Below are 19,028 nucleotides of genomic sequence, written 5' to 3'. Positions count from 1 at the left end.
ATGTAAAAATGTACTGGCATGGTGTCAAAACACTCCCATTATGTTCACGAAATCATATCAAAACTTTCCACAAATCAGCGGGAGACTGTCTTCTGGCAGCGAGAGAGAAAATAAGCGGAAACACAGCCAGGGGTGCGTTTCCCAAAAGCACAGTTAGCCAACTGTAATATGCTTTGGTGCATCATAAATGTGGAGACATGGAGATAAACTACTTTGAATCTTTATTAACAGGTGCATAGCGGACAGCGCATCAGCAGATTACAGACTGACCCCGGAACAGCACTAGGCTACTCTCTGCTCCAGTGCATCAGGACTCAGGAGAAAAGGTGACATATGCAAACCCATGCCGCCCTCTACTGGACAACATTGTCTATAGCATCACATTTACTACACCAACTATGCTCGCAATTTCCATCGTTGTCAGCATAGTTCAACGAGTCAGTGTTTCCCGCAACCATCGTTCCTACGAACATTCGCAAACAGCATCGCAGAGTTGTGTGTTTTCTGTGGTTAGAAGCAGAAATTCTAGATTGCATGACATGTGGACTTAATAAATCCTGATCTTGAGCAAAATAAGCAAGCTGACATTCAGTAGGCTACAACCTGTGTCTTTAATTTAGAATACAAATGTCATTTACGTCTTTTAGTTTGTCAAGAGATTTAAAGCACCGTTTCTGAAGACTGCGCATGTGCGAACGTGCTCTACAATGTAAGAACGAGCCTATGAATGAATCTGGAAATAACTGAAAATAACTGAGAAAAATGAGAAATAGTCCTCAGATGCCATGTTTGTAATTTATAGCAAAACATCTAGCGTTAATTCGATCTCAAACAGATTCATTAAAAGTTATTAGGCTACTCCACCACGTGCGTGATGTCATAAACCAACGTGGTTGAACGACCACTTTGCAACAATACGGTTTCGGGAAACAGTCCTGACCATAGATATCATAATAAAGGCTAGATGTCTCGTCCGCGCTGCTGGCCAATGGAGGTCAACGTCCTCACACGGCGGCCATCTTACCACAGGGTGCTCGCTCAATCGTAACATGGTGCATGTAGGCTACTTTTAAATAACCATAACTTGCTCAATTTTCTACCGATTTTCAGACGGTTTGGTTTGTTATAAATGTCAGAGATGTAGTTATGACACTGCATACATATGAATAATTATAACAATGGACTTCCATAAGAATTATAGCCACGTTAATAACGTTTGTAAGAAACCAAACCGTTTAAATCCGTCAAGATTTCAGCGAGATAAGAGGATTTGTGTGCGTGCTGATCATTCACCTTAATTCACAGCTGGGTCATACTATTCGGTGCCATTCAGCTTGGTACATTTCTATCAAAAAAGTTAAAATTTCCATAATTTAATAGTTGTATCTGAAGAATGGCTTTTTACACTACAAGACATATATATATATATATATATATATATATATATATATATATATATATATATATATATATATATATATATATATATATATATATTTATTACATGGCTTGGCTGAATTGCAATGTAGAATGCGGTCTGTTATTTCTTGATAACAGACCGCTGCGAAGTATAACAGACCGTTGCCATGAAAAACAGCGCGTTGCTATGGACGCGGAACGGACTATTTTCTTTAGCGGAAGCAATACAATCGTTTTTAAATCAATAAACTCATTTTTAAATAAATAATTTGTGTCAAATTATTTATTTATTTTGTAGGTAGCCATGTAATAAGCGGGATAATGTATAGTGAGCCGGTTGTTATAGTGAATAACAACCCCTTCAGGCTGATTCAAGATCCCTCCGCTTCGCGTCGGGATCCCGTTCAGCCTGTCGGGGTTGTTATTCACTATAACAACCGGCTCACTATACATTATCCCTTACATATATATTGGTCCAGCTCAGGAAATGACTCTTTAATAATTTTGACCAAATTCTTCACACATGCAAAGGCCAAATGTCAAATGTCATTCTCATATCAATTAATAAATGTTTTGAATTCACAGTTATTGAAATATTTAAATTTTCTAAGAGCTAAAATGTCCATCATAAAGAGCATAACGTGTTCATCAACAAGCATTATCTTGAAAAAAATTTGTTGTATTTTAAGGCACAGTGGTAATTTCAACATTTCTTTTAGAATAAAAATACATTTCAATGGAATTTTGTCCCATTTTTAAATCATTTCATTTTGACATTTCTTTCCCTAAAATTAACCACAAAGATATGCATAACATTTGTTGATTAGAGGAAGTCAAGAGGCGTGTTCAGAGGAATTTTCCATCAGAGTAACAGGGACATTCAATCCAGGGACACAACATATTTTAAAGACTTTAAGCATTAAAAATGTATTACTAACAAAAAATATATTTTGGTGAGGAATATTATAAATAAGAATATACAACAATATTAAAAAAATTGGAGTTTATTTGATTTTTATTACTTATATTTGTGGCTGAAGTTATGCAAGCTTACTTGGGGACATGGCAGTTTAGCCTACTTGCACTAAAATCAGAGTAATTCTTTTTTAATTAATTAATCCTGGGTACATATTATTGTGTTCTATGGTAAAGGGGGATTAACTATTTAAGATGATCATCTGGAAACAAGTATTAGCCCATTTTTACTCAAAATATACCACATTATGTCATGAGGACTCAAATGGCACCGAATGCTAAGAATGACTCAGCTTCCCTGTGGTAAGATGGCCGCCGGTGATGCCGGAAGTGACTCCGCCTTAAGACATCTAGCCTTTATATCCCAGCAAACATTTGGACGTTTAATGACCGTTGAAAAGACGTCCGTCCGAGACGTCCCGTCATGGTTGAAAAATAGTTCCAAAATGGAAGTTGAACCGACGTCTTTTCTGGCCGTGAATTCCACGTCTCTTCTGGCCGTGAATTCCACGTCTCTTCTGCGCGTCCCTGGACGTCTAAATGCGTCGTCATATGTGTTTAAATGTGTTGCTGCATAATTTAAGTGTATAAGCCTGCATATAAAATAATCACACACCTATTGTGTAACATCGTGAAAGACAATCAAGTCTTGAGGTTTAGCATCTTGACAAAGGTTCTAAAAAGGTCCAAAATTGGTCCAGTCAGACCTGAACGTCAATAAAACGTTTTAATCACGTGGTGTACATCAAAAACAATAACACATTATTTGTGGACATAAGCAAAAAAGAAGCATGTTCTGATTAAGCACAACATTTTATTGATCTTGAACAGCCAAAATTTCTCTTTATTTTTTTTCAATGTTTAACATTTCGTGAGCTTAGAATTATAAGGTTCTATCTCCACTTTTGGTCGAAATTGAGTTTTTGACAATCTGATCCATTAGGTGTTTATTAATGCCTGTGTGGTGTTATTTTTGTAAAAAAAATATTTTGTTAGTAGTTATTAATAAAATAAAAGGTTACATCTCACAAAACATAAACCGAGTTTAAAAACTTTGATCCTCAATAAACTACAATAAACGGAGATAGAACCTTATAATTCTAAGCTCTCGATTTGTTAAAGGGATACTTCACCTCTGGGAAGATGAATGTGTATTTAAAATAGGTCATTTAAGTAGAAGAAATGTGAAGAAATTTTTGAATTTGGAGCTTTCTAGACTGAGAAAAGCCAGAAAATGTATTTTTGGCTCATGTGGATGAAAGACAACAACTCCCAGAATGCACTTGCTTCGCTGCCTTAGGAGGCCACGCCTACCGGTAAGAGTGCGTAGGCTAGCAACAACAATATCTAGCCTACGTGATGAGTTTGCGAGGGATTAGAGATCGTCCAAAATGTCCGGGATTCGGCTTTTGCGTTCTACAGTCGCCATTCATTCATGTTTACAGTGGCGAGCAGGACGAGGCTGACGGCCGCGGGAGAACAGCGCGAGGCCGGTGGCGTGATTACTGAGACGCGCCGGGTCTCGCATCTCTCACGGAGGAGCGGGAATTTTTCTTAACAATGGTAAAACGCACATCAACCGATCACTTGTTTAGCGTTCATGTAAACACTACATTCAAATTCACCAATCGGAATGAATTCAGTTAGATTGAAAGGTGTGCATGTAACGTTAAACAATGAATGGCGACCGCAGAAAGCAAAAGCTGAATCCCGTACATTTTGAACGATCTCGCCCGCCGGACAAGTCCGGGGAAAGGAGGATGGTTACTTACTCAGCTTTCTCCTACTATTCAGCTTTCTCCACAGAACAAGAGCCTGCTAGCTTAGCTTCCAAAGAAAGACGGCTGACACTGTGTACATTCTGTGAGTGAGATCCCTCCTCCTATGGGCGGGCTGAAAACATGCAGAACAACGCCATCTACTGGCTGTAGTCTTTAGCCTCTGGCCAGAAAATCCTCCGATGACGCAAAATGACGATATTTGCGTCATCGGAGGATTTTTTCCAGACAAAAAATACATAAATCTCTTGTCTAAGGGGGATATGAGGATGGAAAGCATGGTAATTCGAAAATACTACAGGTTTTCTACTAATACAAAGCTTAATGCTAAATCCTGAAGTAACCCTTTAACCAAACTAAAATACCAATAGCAAAATACTGAATTATTATATAAAGATAGTTCACCCAAAAATGAAAATTATGTAATTTACTCACCAAATTCCAAACCTGTATGAGTTTCTTTCTTCTGCTGAACACAAAAGAAGATATTTTGAAGAATGTTTGTAACCAAGCAAATAGAGCATCCACTGACTACCATTATTGGAGAAAAAATGATTATTAATGGGAAGCGACATCTGCTTGGTTACAAACATTCTTCTAAATATCTTTGTGTTTAGCATAGAAAGGTATACCGGTTTGAAACATGAGGTTGAGTAAATGATGACAATTTTCATTTTTGGGTGAACTATCCCTTAAACACATTGTTTGGCTCATTTTTTGTATCCACCACCCCCAGCTCTTCCTGGAGCGTGTTTCAGGTGTTCTGCCATTGCTGCATCAATTTCAGAGTCTGTAGCATGTGGGCTCCACCTCTTCACAGCATCTAAGGGAAGAGAATATATTTCTTTTTAAAATAAATGAAAATTAAAAATTTGAGGTAAATGACATGCACTTATTTTCAAAATATTTTTATGGTCTTCAGCTAAATTCAAAACAGCATTAGTATTTAGATCTATTTCAATCACATAAAAGGTTGCAGTTATGAGCATTGAGCAGATGACAGTCTGTTGATCGCGTGAAAAAAGATCTTATCATTGCAACGCAGTTTCTGCACTCTCACTAATGATTTCACCAATGCAAACATGAGGCATATAAATACAGTAAGAGCTTCGTTGTGCAGTGCAACAGCGTCATTGATTTCATAACGAGTTTTGGCAAGAGTCCAGATAAACTCGCGCTGTGTGTCACAGCTTGGGCGATTGGAAAGGGATTGTTCTTTGAACGCTTTCTGTATATTAATCACAGTTTAAGTAAGATTATTTTCATCCTACTAAGAGAAACGATGTGAAGTTGATCGCTACTTCCATTTTAAATCACTACTTACCGCTTGCTGGAATATAGTTGAAATTGCCCCCTTCGTCAGTATGAAACGCTGAGAGAAGTCTGCTTGATATTATCCCAGGTTAGAAAAACAGTCCGTGGTGAAATGGACAGAGCAAACTAACAACTTCGAATTAAACTTTTGCGGTATCTGATTATAGATAAACATCAACCGTCTGTTGACATTTCGCCATCAATACGCCTGTGTTCCTGTGGGCGGAGGTTACGGTTCTAGTGACATCACTAAAGAAGGAAGTAGAGGGGTGTAGTCCAATCCAGCCGTTTTTTGTAGTCGACTTCTGTTAAATAAAATATCTCGCTTGGCATTGAACTTTGAGCTTTATAATTTTACAGATATTATTTATACTCTAACAACAACATTACACACTAACTAAAGTTTGAAACATGGGATCACGAAGAACGGGACCTTTAAATAATTTCGTTTCACACATTCAACTCATGCACACGGGACATCGCCGACTTCGCTTTACAGAAGGCGTGTCTCAGCGCCGTTACGAGAATAAGCCACACCCACTCATTAACATAGAATTTGCATGCAGGTTGTCTTTGAAAATGAAAACAAAAATGAAAACTGTGAAATAAAAGAGGAATTAAAATGAAAACGAAAATTTACATTTGTATTTGAATTGTATCACTATTATTGCGTGAGCGTTACTAAAGAGCATTGTAAAAACTGTATTTGGAGTTTCTTTTTCACGTTTGGCTTTTCATTTTAATATTGGCAGTCTTGCCTCGAGACTGTAGTGAAAGTGAAATGTGAAATCACCAATTGCATTTTATTTTTCAATTTGACAGGGATAATGCTGTGAAAATCAAATAATTTAATTTCATTCTCAATTTTGTCACATATTTTGCGTACTGTTTTCTGTAATGAAATCGTTAATCTGGATTTAATTTTAATTTTAATCATTTAATTTATTTATTTAAATTTGGCAGAAAATGCCTTCCATAATAAAAAGTTCAGATAGGCAAAGCTCTGGCTTCATGTGAATGTGGTCTTAGTCTTAGTCTTGGTTTTGACCTTGGTCTTCTTGACTACACCTCTGTTATCTATCATCTCAAACAATGGGTCTCAATCTCTAATAATATACATATTCATACACACAAGGAAACTTCTAATGAAAAAATTGCACCTACAGAGGAGGACTGGAAATGATCTGTTTCAGCCCCAAATAGTTTGCTGTAATGAAATCGTTAATCTAGTTTTAATTTTCATTTTAATCATTTAATTTATTTATTTAAATTTGGCAGAAAATGCCTTCCATATTTTATTCCCTCATTCTAAAAAAAAATCTGTAAACATGGCGTCATCTTAAGAAAAATCTGCGCACACACGAAACCACTGAAACCGACTGAAAACGATGTAGTAAACATGCCAGACCAGTATGTGACACTGTAATTCTGCCACAGAGATGCACTAAAAACGGAGAAGAAGACTTAAACCAAGAACTTTATTGAACAATATAAACAACCACAAATAGCCTGGTACAAAATATGAAATTCCTTAATCAGACAACAGACAAGCATCATAGCATAAGACAGAAAATAAAAATAAATAAAGAAGTAAAATAAAGAAATCAAATAAAAATACATTCAAGTAAATAATGAATAAAGAAATAAAAGAGGCTTTTATATTCTGTAGCTCGAACACAAGCATGTAGTCACAGTTGTTGCTGATGCGTGACGTAGCGTGTCTGACTAGGGTCGACACGTGGGGTGATGACATCATCGTTTCACAAAATATACCGTTTTGCTGTTCACACGAAAACACAAGGGTGTCGGTTTCAGATTTATCCCCTTTGGGATCCGGTTTCAAATAATAGCGATTTCAGTCTCCCAAAACACCGGATCCGTCTGGATAATATGGCAATACGATAAAAATTTTTTTTTACATGTACAGCGGAACATGTCTCTGTGTGGACAATGCCTAAGATCATTCAAGAGTGGACTTAATGCAGTAATTAAGTGATGATTGAGCATTAGCAGAGGTGGGTAGAGTATCCAAAAACTGGACTCAAGTAAAAGTACAAGTACTTATAGAAATATTTACTCAAAGTAAAAGTAATCTTAAAGGAGAACTCCGGTCAATTTTAACATTGAGCTCATTTTTTGTACATTTGGAGTGCTGTCAATACAGAGAACAACGACAAAAATCGGTGTTGCCTACACAGTGTTATCCTCTTAACATCCTTGATGTGTCATTACAAGTGCACAGAAAATGTGAGTGATTCTCACATTTTGACTGCAGTAGATGTGAAAGATATGTAAAAAAATGATGTTATTTAAGCCAGCACAAATACCTGTGTTTACATCCTGTTTTTCGGTTGAAGTCCAAAGTAGTCGATTGCCGAGTTCACGCGCATAGGTTTAGTTACCTATGATCACGCGCGTGAACTCGGCAATCGACTACTTTGGACTTCAACCGAAAAACAGGATGTAAACACAGGTATTTGTGCTGGCTTAAATAACATCATTTTTATATATATCTTTCACATCTACTGCAGTCAGATTCACTCGTGTTCACTAAGAAGGAATCACTCACATTTTCTGTGCACTTGTAATGACACATCAAGGATGTTAAGAGACTAAAAGCAGGTTTAAAACTTGCCCCAATGAAGTCAACAGGGTGCAAATTTTAAAAAGAGGATAACACGGTGTAGGCAACACCGATTTTTGTCGTTGTTCTCTGTATTGACAGCACTCCAAATGTACAAAAAAATGAGCTCAATGTTAAAATTGACCGGAGTTCTCCTTTAATAGTTACTTGAGTAAGAGTAAAAAAGTATCCAATGAAAAAACTACTCAAGTAGCGAGTTACTTCGGTTCATATAGGCCTATATATATATATATATATATATATATATATATATATATGAAGGCTTCATGATGCAAAAGCCTCTGAGTGCCATCTGAAATTTTCTTCTAAAACAAGCATTTTTATCAAGCTTGTATATTTAAGTTCAGTAATTTCACTTTAATGACAATTAATAAGTACTTTTCATTGCCATTTAAGTGAAATAACTGAACATACAAGCTTGATAAAAATGCTCTTTTAGAAGAAAATTTCAGATGGTACTTAGAGGCTTCTGAAGTCGTCATATATATAACATGATATTATTATTTTTTTATTTTATTTAAATGACTATTATTATCATAAGTAGATAGGCTATCTTTGCAACAAAAACAGAAGAGAGACAAGCATTATTTCTGCCATCTGTAGCCCGAAAATCATTGCCTGTCCTTTGGTTTGTATAGTAGTAACTTATACAACTACATTTGGATTATTAGACAATTTCGAAATAAAGTGAATCTGCAGAGTGTTTGTTTCAAAGGCATGTAATTGACACAGAGAAGAGTTAAAACTCTTCACATGTGCTCGCGCTCATGACTGCTACTTAACATCTGAACACACACACACACACACACACACACACAAAAAAAGTACATCGATGGATCTCCTTCTGACTGTTCTCCAAAATATATAGGCGGTGGGCCAAGTCCGTCTATCTCGTTTAGTTTTTGATTTGACAGTTACCCAGCAGCTGTCTGGCTCATTTTTTTTATTTGTCTGTATGAATAATTCACAAAAAGATTACCGATTGTTTCCAACGCCAATTGTTGCACATTAAAGTATAAAAATAGATTTAATTTCGCTAGCTGATCACAAACGTTGGCCGGAGTGAGATCCAATCAACGCTCGTGTGGTTACCTTGTTGAATTGATTTGGCCAATCACGTTATTCGTTGAACCGGCGTCGCGTCAGTCTGAAGCCAAATCAACCCACCCTGGAGAGACCGTTGTGTCTCGGCAAGACAACGTCAAGGTAAGATTTGTTTTGCAATGATTATACACCCCTAAATCTTAATGCTTTTCATATGAGTTGTATTTAAGACTGCAAGCTATAAAATGTTTTTTTTTGATGAAAACAGTAACGTTAGCCACGAAAGAATGTTGGTAGTGGAGCAGTAAAGCTAGGTCTAACGGTATGCTGCTTAGGCTAATCCAAAATAATCATTCGGTACATACACAATGAACTAAGCAAAGAGTATTCAAATACGGGATAATTACGGGAAAAATTTTAAACGGGAAGACAGCAGGAAATAAGTCTGACTAAGGGAGAATCACGGGGTAAACGGGAGGGTATGTCCAGGTTGGTTACAGCAAGCTACCTAGGCTACAAGTAAGCTAGACTAATTATCAGCTAAAAAGAGTGCAAACCAAAATAAAGAATGATTTCAAATCAACTTTATAGTGGTAGTCATGGAGTTATTTAAGCCAATTATGGTTGATTGTCACGATTGATAGTGGTTGGGCTTCACCTACATAACAGAACAGGTATACTGTATGGTGGAAAAATATTTTGATGGCTATAAGATGGCTGTTTTTGAGTTATTTAACAAAATTATTTGTGGTCAGAACTGCAGTAGTCTTGGCAAGCTCGTTTAAGATGGTTAGCATCTTAATACAAATGTCAAGATGAAAAGTGTGATTTAAAATGAGTAATGTGCGCTTTCTGTGTTTATTTATCTGAATATAATTCAGTTGTTTATCTAACTCACAGACACGGACAGGACAACATCATATCTCTCCACACTCAAATGACTACAGAGGTGATCGTTGACAATCATCACATCAACAGCACCATGATGGAGCAGGTCAAGATCACAGAGTTGCTTAGTATCCACATCACAGATGACCCATCTGGATCTATCGACACCACCAACAGAACCTGGCCAAGAAAGTCCAAAAACCTCTGCACTTCCTCCCACAGTTGAGGAAGGCTCATCTCCCAAAAATCCATCCTCTTAACTTTCTATAGGGGAATCATAGAGAGCCTCTTCCTTCCACCCCCACCCTCCAGTAACCTAAGGGCAGCTGATTGACTCTCGCACAAATACACTGGTAGTTTACACTATGATGCCGCTACATTGGTTTATTTTGAAATTTGCTATGAACATTTGACCCCACTTACACACAAATTGCACTGCCTTTTGCTGCTTGTCATGTCATCCACTTACACAATAACACTATATTAATTAGGGATGAGTCACGATTTTCAAATATTCGATTAGCTGATTTTATTATCTAGGATGTGCGGGATGATTGTCTTTAAAAAATCCCCATGTTTTAGTTGTGGTTATAAGTTGCAATCCTAAATTCACATAAAATTTTTATACATTTAATAAATATATTCTTAATATTTGTTGTTTTCGTTTCTATGTTTGAGCTTATTTATCTCAATATTAATAACAGTCTGGTTAATTTTGAGTCTTGAATTGTAAACTCTCAAGGGTTGGATTTTTAAATGGTTGTGTCAATTCAGAATGACTTCTGAGCAGCAACCTTTTTATTTTGGGTATGTCATGTATGCATCACTTGCCAAAATTGGGGCTGACTAGTAAGGGGTTAAACTTATATAAATTAAACGTATGTTTAAGTTTTTTAACTTATATTTAAGCGTCACACCGCTCCGCTTTATTCATATGCTCTCATTTTATTAATACAAATAATTTAGTAGCCTATCCTTGCCTTGTTTTTGAATGAATAAATCAAATAGTGTAAAATACATTTCAGAGAATTTTTTTCTCAATCTTTTCCACTGGCCAAATAGTATTTTTAATTGATTTCTATTTTTAATGGAAACAGATAGACCTTGTTGTGCATTATTTGCACGAAACCATTTTCTCAGACAATCTGCTATTATCATAATAAGCAATTAGTTCAAACATTAAAACACAGCATGCCAGAGGAGAAGTGTTCAAAAGCATTGCATCTACAACAAATATTTATATTTATTGAATATAAAAATGTTGTAACTTCTCAGTAATTATTTCATGTAGGTAAAGTGTTTAACACCATTAATGAGAATGGCATATTTAATCTAAATGTTTATATCAGAGGTAAAACATGTATTATTTTATTTATTTAAACCGTTATTGTGAACATGCACTGTATTTATAATGATTAGGACTTTACAGAGATTTTACTTCATCTGCCGTTAGACAAGCTATGCGTCAGTTTCACTATATGGCCCAGCTTTCTGGTCACACATTCTTTCAGCCTCCGCTGTAGAATCTGTGTTCATTATTTACATTGGTTGTCAAGGAAACGGGAGGTTTTCTAACGTTATGATTAGTACTCATGCCTCTTTGCCGGTTTAAAAAAAGTAAGAGTTTGAAAGGACATTTTGCGTCAAATGTGCATACAACAAAGTTGGAAACAATGTCTATAGTACTTATACGATTTTATTACATGACCTCAGCAAAAAAAAACGTAGACAGCTGTGAGGTAAGTATTAAATTCGTAATTTCGAGGTCCGGCCCACCGCCTAATAATCAAATGTATATTTCTGCAAGCATGTTTAAACTGGTTAACTGTGTCTACGGCAGGCAAAGGCATTCGTTTTCAAGTCGAGTTCGCATCCCAGCAAACACAGAACGTTGGCACAATGTAGCCAACCTTCTAACAACGTTTTAACAACATGGCCAAAAGGTTGCTATAACTACGTTGTGTATTGAAGGTTGTGACAGCGTTGTCACAATGTTGACATTAAACCATCGTTCAGGGCCATTGCTTAAGGTTGTGCCAACGGTGTCTTGACAACCACTGGACTACATAATGTACTCGTCACTGCCCTGAAGCGCGAAAATCAGCCTTTTAAATTCCAACCACCTGTTGTTGGTCTCATTGTGTTCTCATTCTAGCCTAGAAATCTAGACGCACATTAGCCGCAGCGGTAACACTTTAAAATACGGATCCTTCGTTAATGAATAACTACACAGGAATAAATGAGTAACACAATGTTAACAATCTAGTAACTACAGTTAACTAACAAGTAACTCTGATTAACGAATTAGTAAGTAATAGCACACAGATTTAAGTGGTAGTTCACTATTAACTAATCAATAACTACTATTTTTTTAATACTTCCCAGAGAACTACTGAATTTTTTACAGATTTAAGTGGTAGTTCACTAATAACTAATCAATAACTACAATTTTTTAATACTTCCCAGAGAAATAATGAAAAAAATTCACAATTCATGCAAAACTTAATAGCTAATGCAGGAAAAATTACTAGCACTAGATTAACATTACTGCTAGATACTGTACACTAATTATCAATATGTAGTAGCGTAGCAGACTTATGATTTGGGAAAGCTGTCAATAATTAGCCTATGCACTGCTGTCTTTTAGAGAACTATTCATAAACTAAATAATTTTTAAGAATTGTTTTTATAAATGCACTTGTCTGGAACACTTACCCTGTGGCCGACTTTCCGGCATTCCTCTGGACTGGCTTTGAATAACTAGACTCATCATGGTGAGTACTGGAACATACTGAGTCATCAGCCATCCAAATACCAGTTATTTTATTATTTAACCTACCTCTCAAAATTGTTTTTATGTATGTCTCTTTGCTCATATGTAGATATATAAATATGTGTGTGTATATATATCCTGTGAATGATTAGATGATTCTACCCTTTTGGGTTGGCTCTTCATTAGTAACTACAGCATGGAATCATGATAACTAGTAATGACTCAAGTGTTAATGCATACTTTTATAGGACTTACAAATTATTTGGATCCGTATTCTAAAGTGAAGATCATGTTAACTAACTAGTAATGACTCAAGTGTTACTACATACTTCTATAGGAACTACTAATTATTTGGATCTGTATTCTAAAGTGAAGATCATGTTAACTAACTAGTAATGAATCAAGTATTAATGCATACTTCTATAGGAATTACTATCTACAACTTCCCAAAACCTTAAAATTACTTCAGTGTTTGGTTGCATATGTTATTTATTCTGATATTCATTACTAGTTAGTTAACATGATCTTCACTTTAGAATACGGATCCAAATAATTAGTAGTTCCGATAGAAGTATGTAGTAACACTTGAGTCATTACTATTTATCGTGATTCCATGCTGTAGTTACGGTAAGCCAACCCGAAAGGGTAGAATCATCTAATCATTCACAGGATATACACACACACACACACACACACACACACACACATATATATATATATATATATATATATATATATATATATATATATATATATATATATATATACATACATACATACATACATATCTACATATGAGCAAAGAGACATACATAAAAACAATTTTGAGAGGTAGGTTAAATAATAAAATAACTGGTATTTGGATGGCTGATGACTCAGTATGTTCCAGTACTCACCATGATGAGTCTAGTTATTCAAAGCCAGTCCAGAGGAATGCCGGAAAGTCGGCCACAGGGTAAGTGTTCCAGACAAGTGCATTTATAAAAACAATTCTTAAAAATTATTTAGTTTATGAATAGTTCTCTAAAAGACAGCAGTGCATAGGCTAATTATTGACAGCTTTCCCAAATCATAAGTCTGCTACGCTATTACATATTGATAATTAGTGTACAGTATCTAGAAGTAATGTTAATCTAGTGCTAGTAATTTGTCCTGCATTAGTTATTAATTAGTTTTGCATGAATTGTGAATTTTTTTCATTATTTCTCTGGGAAGTATTGAAAAATAGTAGTTATTGATTAGTTATTAGTGAACTACCACTTACATCTGTAAAAAAAATTCAGTAGTTCTCTGTGAAGTATTAAAAAATAGTAGTTATTGATTAGTTAATAGTGAACTACCACTTAAATCTGTGTGCTATTACTTACTAATTCGTTAATCAGAGTTACTTGTTAGTTAATTGTAGTTACTAGATTGTTAATATTGTGTTACTCATTTGTTCCTGTGTAGTTATTATTCATTAACGAAGGATCCGTATTTTAAAGTGTTACCGCAGCGGCAAAATGTATTTTGCAGCCAGGGCAGTTTAGCAACTCTCCATAGACCTTCGAGCTGCAAAAACCTAAATTGTGTGAGGCCAATCCCGTCGTGTATAGAGTAGGCGGGGCGGGCTTAACATATGACGACAGAGTTGCAAGGCAAGGCAAGGCAAGGCAAGTTTATTTATATAGCATATTTCGTACACAATGGCAGTTCAAAGTGCTTTACATAGAAGAAATTAAAATAATAAAAAGAAATAAGAATAATTAAAAACGGTTTAGAAAAATAGAAATAAAATACAGTACAGTACAAACAGTCGGACGTGCTCATTCAGTAAATGCACAGCTAAACAGAAGTGTTTTGAGTCTGGATTTGAAAGTGACTACAGTAGGAGCACATCTGATCTCCTCTGGAAGCTGCGGCTGGCATAATAGCTAAAAGCGGACTCACCATGCTTAGAGTGAACCCTTGGTATTTCTAGCTGATATGATCCTAGTGATCTGAGTGATCTGTTGGGTTTATATTCAGTGAGCATATCTGCAATGTATTGAGGTCCTAGGCCATTGAATGATTTATATACCAGTAATAATACTTAAAAATCAATCCTAAATGTAACTGGGAGCCAGTGTAAAGACCTGAGGACTGGTGTGATATGTTCATATTTTCTGGTTCTGCTCAGAATCCTGGCGGCAGCGTTCTGTATGAGCTGCAACTGTCTTATGGTCTTTTTGGGAAGGCCAGTGAGGAGTCCATTACAATAATCCACCCTGCTGGTGATGAAAGCATGCACAAGTTTCTCTAAGTCTTGACTGGAAACAAAGCATCTAATTCTTGCAATATTTTTCAGATGATAGTATGCTGATTTAGTTATTGCTTTGACATGACTACTGAAACTAAGGTCTGACTCTAGTGTTACACCAAGATTCCTGACTTGATTTTAGTTGTTTGACCCCTAGAGTGAAGGTATGCATTCACCTTGAGAACTTCATCTTTGTTTCCAAACGCAATGACTTCAGTTTTGTCTTTGTTTAACTGAAGAAAGTTTTGACACATCCAACTGTTGACTTCATCAATGCATTGGCACAGGGAGTCAATGGGGCTGTAATCGTTAGGCGATAGGGCTAAGTAAATCTGTGTGTCGTTGGCTCATTGGGAGCATATACAGGTTGAACAGGAGTGGCGCAAGAATTGAGCCTTGAGGGACTCCGCATGTCATGGATGTCCACTCAGACTTATGGTCTCTTATACTCACATAATAACCTCTCCCATCTATGTATGACCTGAACCATTTTAGGACTATCCCAGAAAGCCCCACCCAGTTTTCCAGCCTGTCAAGAAGTATGTTATGATCAACAGTGTCAAATGCAGCACTGAGGTCGAGTAGTACCAGCACTGATAATTTGCCTGTATCAGTATTTAAGCGAATATCGTTTATTATCTTTATGAGCGCTGTCTCTGTGCTGTGGTGTGGTTGGAAACCAGATTGAAAATTGTCAAAGGATCCATTCGAGCATAAGAATTTGTTCAGCTGATTGAAGACAACTTTTTCAATGATCTTGCCTATGAAAGAAAGATTTGAGATCGGCCTATAGTTGCTTAATATGGTCTTATCCAGATTGCTCTTTTTCAGGAGGGGCTTGACAACTGCAGTTTTCAGGGAGTTTGGAAAACTACCAGAGAGAAGTGAGGCATTTACCACTTCTAGAAGATCTGCTTCTAAACTGTTTAACACAGTTTTGAAAAATGATGTGGGAAGTGTGTCAAGAGCGCAGGTTGATGTTTTAAGGTGCTGTACAGTTTCTTCCAAAATTTTGCCATCAATTTCTTTGAAATCAGACATAGTGTCAGGGGTCTGCCCTGGCAGTGTTGTCTGTGTTGTCTCTGTTCAATGTATCTATGTTTATGTTGTGCTTAAACACATGGCTGTGTCTTTGTTTGTGTTTGCCATGTGCTCCTCTGTCCCTTCCTCCTTGTTTCCCGTTACCACGCCCCCTTGTTTAGTTGAGTCCTTGTTTGAGTGTTTGCACCTGTCTTCTCGTTAAGTTCTTGTTTGTCTGAGTGTGCTCACCTGTTCCTCATGTTCTTAGCTCCCTTTATATGTCAGCTCTTTCCCTCTTGTGTTTGCCAGTTCGTTAAATGTTGTACCTCAGAGTACTACTGTGTCTTAGTATCGGTCCTCTTAAATCGTTAGTGTTTTGTTGTAGAAGTTTGTTAGTGCTCTGGTTACTGCCATTGGCTCTGTCTGTCTTGTTTCCCTGTTCCAGTCCTGTTCCAGTCCTGTCCAAGTCCTGTCCAGCAAGCAGCCCTGTTCTGAGCCTGAGATACCTGAGCGTCAAGCTGTAAGAAGTCAAGCTGTAAGAAGTTCCTGTCTGGCTTTTGCTGGTTACCTCTGGTCTCACTCTGATCTGCCATATCTTCACTCCAGCCTACGGACACTTCATTACATCTGCTGCTCTGCTGTTGTCATTGTCTCATCTCTACCTATTGTTTGGATTGCTACCTTCTCCCACCTCGTCGTGTCATCTGTTTATCAATAAAGCTGTTAATTGTCATCCTGCATTTGAGTCCTCCTTCACAGATCCTTAACACATAGTAACTACTTTCTCGGGTGGTTTGATCTGTCTGACCCCAGGGCAACTCAAGGATGTGCTGATCACCTTTCTGATATTATTGATTTTCTCAGAGAAGAAAGAAGCAAACTCACTACACTTGTTGTCTGAGAGCATTTCACTGGGAATCTGGCTAGGGGGGTTTGTCAGTCTCTACAGTAGCACAAAGAGTGCGTGTGTTGTTTAAATTACTGTTTATAATATTTGAGAAGAAAGTCTGTCTAGCTTTGCTTAGTTCCATATTGAAAGCATGGATGCTGTCTTTGTAGATGTTATAATGGACTACACGTTTTGTCTTCCGCCACGTGCACTCTGCTTTTCTGCATTGTCTTTTCATATTTTGCACTGTTGTTGAGTTTCTCCAAGGTGCTTTTTGTCTGCCACTCTTCTTCCTGACTTTAACAGGAGCAATATCATCAATTATACCTTTAACTTTTGAGTTAAAAGAATCAAGGAGAAAATCAACAGAGTCTGCAGATGTGCTTGGTGTTAAGGATATAGCCTTCATAAATAGTACACTAGTGTTCTCATTGAAGCATCTCTTCTTGACAGACACAGATCTAGCTTCAGTGGCAGGAGAGATCAATATATCAAAGAAAATACAGAAATGATCAGACAGTGCTACATCCTTAATAACAATCGATGAAATGTTTAGACCCTTACTGATAAGTAAATCTAGAGTGTGTCCACGATTGTGTGTGGGTCCATGTACATGCTGAGTCAGATCAAAAGTTTTTTGCCATATTATTTTCTGCACTATCTATGTGGATGTTACAATCTCCAGCAATGGCAAAACAGTCAAACTCTGAGGTAATTGTTGATAACAGTTCTGTAAAGTCCTCAGCAAAGGCTGGAGAGTATTTTGGAGGCCTGTAAATAATGACAAGTAAAATGCGTGGAGCACCTTTTAACACAATACCCAGATATTCGAAAGAAGGGTAATTCCCAAATGATATTTGCTTACATTTATAGATATCTTTAAAAAGAGCAGCTAGACCCCCACCTCTCCCAACAGCTCTGCAGACACTCATAAAAGTAAAGTTAGGAGGGGATGTTTCATTGAGGATTGTTACACTGCAGCTGTCTTCTAGCCAGGTTTCATTTAGAAGCATAAAATCCAGGTTGTTTGTGGTTATTAAGTCGTTGACTAGAAGTGATTTATTTTTGAGTGAGCGAATGTTTAAAAGTGCTAACTTAAAGGAGAACTCCGGTCAATTTTAACATTGAGCTCATTTTTTTGTAAATTTGGAGTGCTGTCAGTACAGAGAACAACGACAAAAATCGGTGTTGCCTACACCGTGTTATCCTCTTTTTAAAATTTGCACCCTGTTGACTACAGTGGGGCAAGTACTAAACCTGCTTTTAGCCTCTTAACATCCTTGATGTGTCATTACAAGTGCACAGGTCATGTGAGTGATTCCTTCGGAGTGAACGCGGGTCAATCTGACTGCAGTAGAAGTGAAAGATATGAATAAAAATGATGTTTATTCAGCCATACCTGTATTTACATCCTGTTTTCGGTCGAAGTCCATAGTAATCGATTGTCGAGTTCACGCACATGATCATAGGTACTAAACCAATGCGCGTGAACTCGACAATCGATTACTATGGACTTTGACCGAAAACAGGATGTAAATACAGGTATGAGCGCTGGCTAAATAAATATCATTTTTATTCATATCTTTCACATCTACTGCAGTCAGATTGACCCGCGTTCACTCCGAAGGAATCACTCACATGACCTGTGCACTTGTAATGATACATCAAGGATGTTAAGAGGCTAAAAGCAGGTTTAAAACTTGCCCCATTGACGTCAACAGGGTGCAAATTTTAAAAAGAGGATAACACGGTGTAGGCAACACCGATTTTTGTCGTTGTTTTCTGTATTGACAGCACTCCAAATGTACAAAAAAATTAGCTCAATGTTAAAATTGACCGGAGTTCTCCTTTAACAGTCTTACTTTTTGTCCCCACAGCAATCTTAGTTTGACGTGTAATAGGCACCAGACTTTCTATCTTGTAATAGAACAGAAATAGAGAAAGATACAGGCACACTGGGTTCCCGCTTGTTCTGTAAACATTTGAGAAAGTTACTGTTATCATAA

This window comes from Squalius cephalus (assembly GCF_949319135.1).
Source record: "Squalius cephalus genome assembly, chromosome: 1".
NCBI lineage: Eukaryota > Metazoa > Chordata > Actinopteri > Cypriniformes > Leuciscidae > Squalius > Squalius cephalus.
This window is presented reverse-complemented; position numbering follows the sequence as displayed.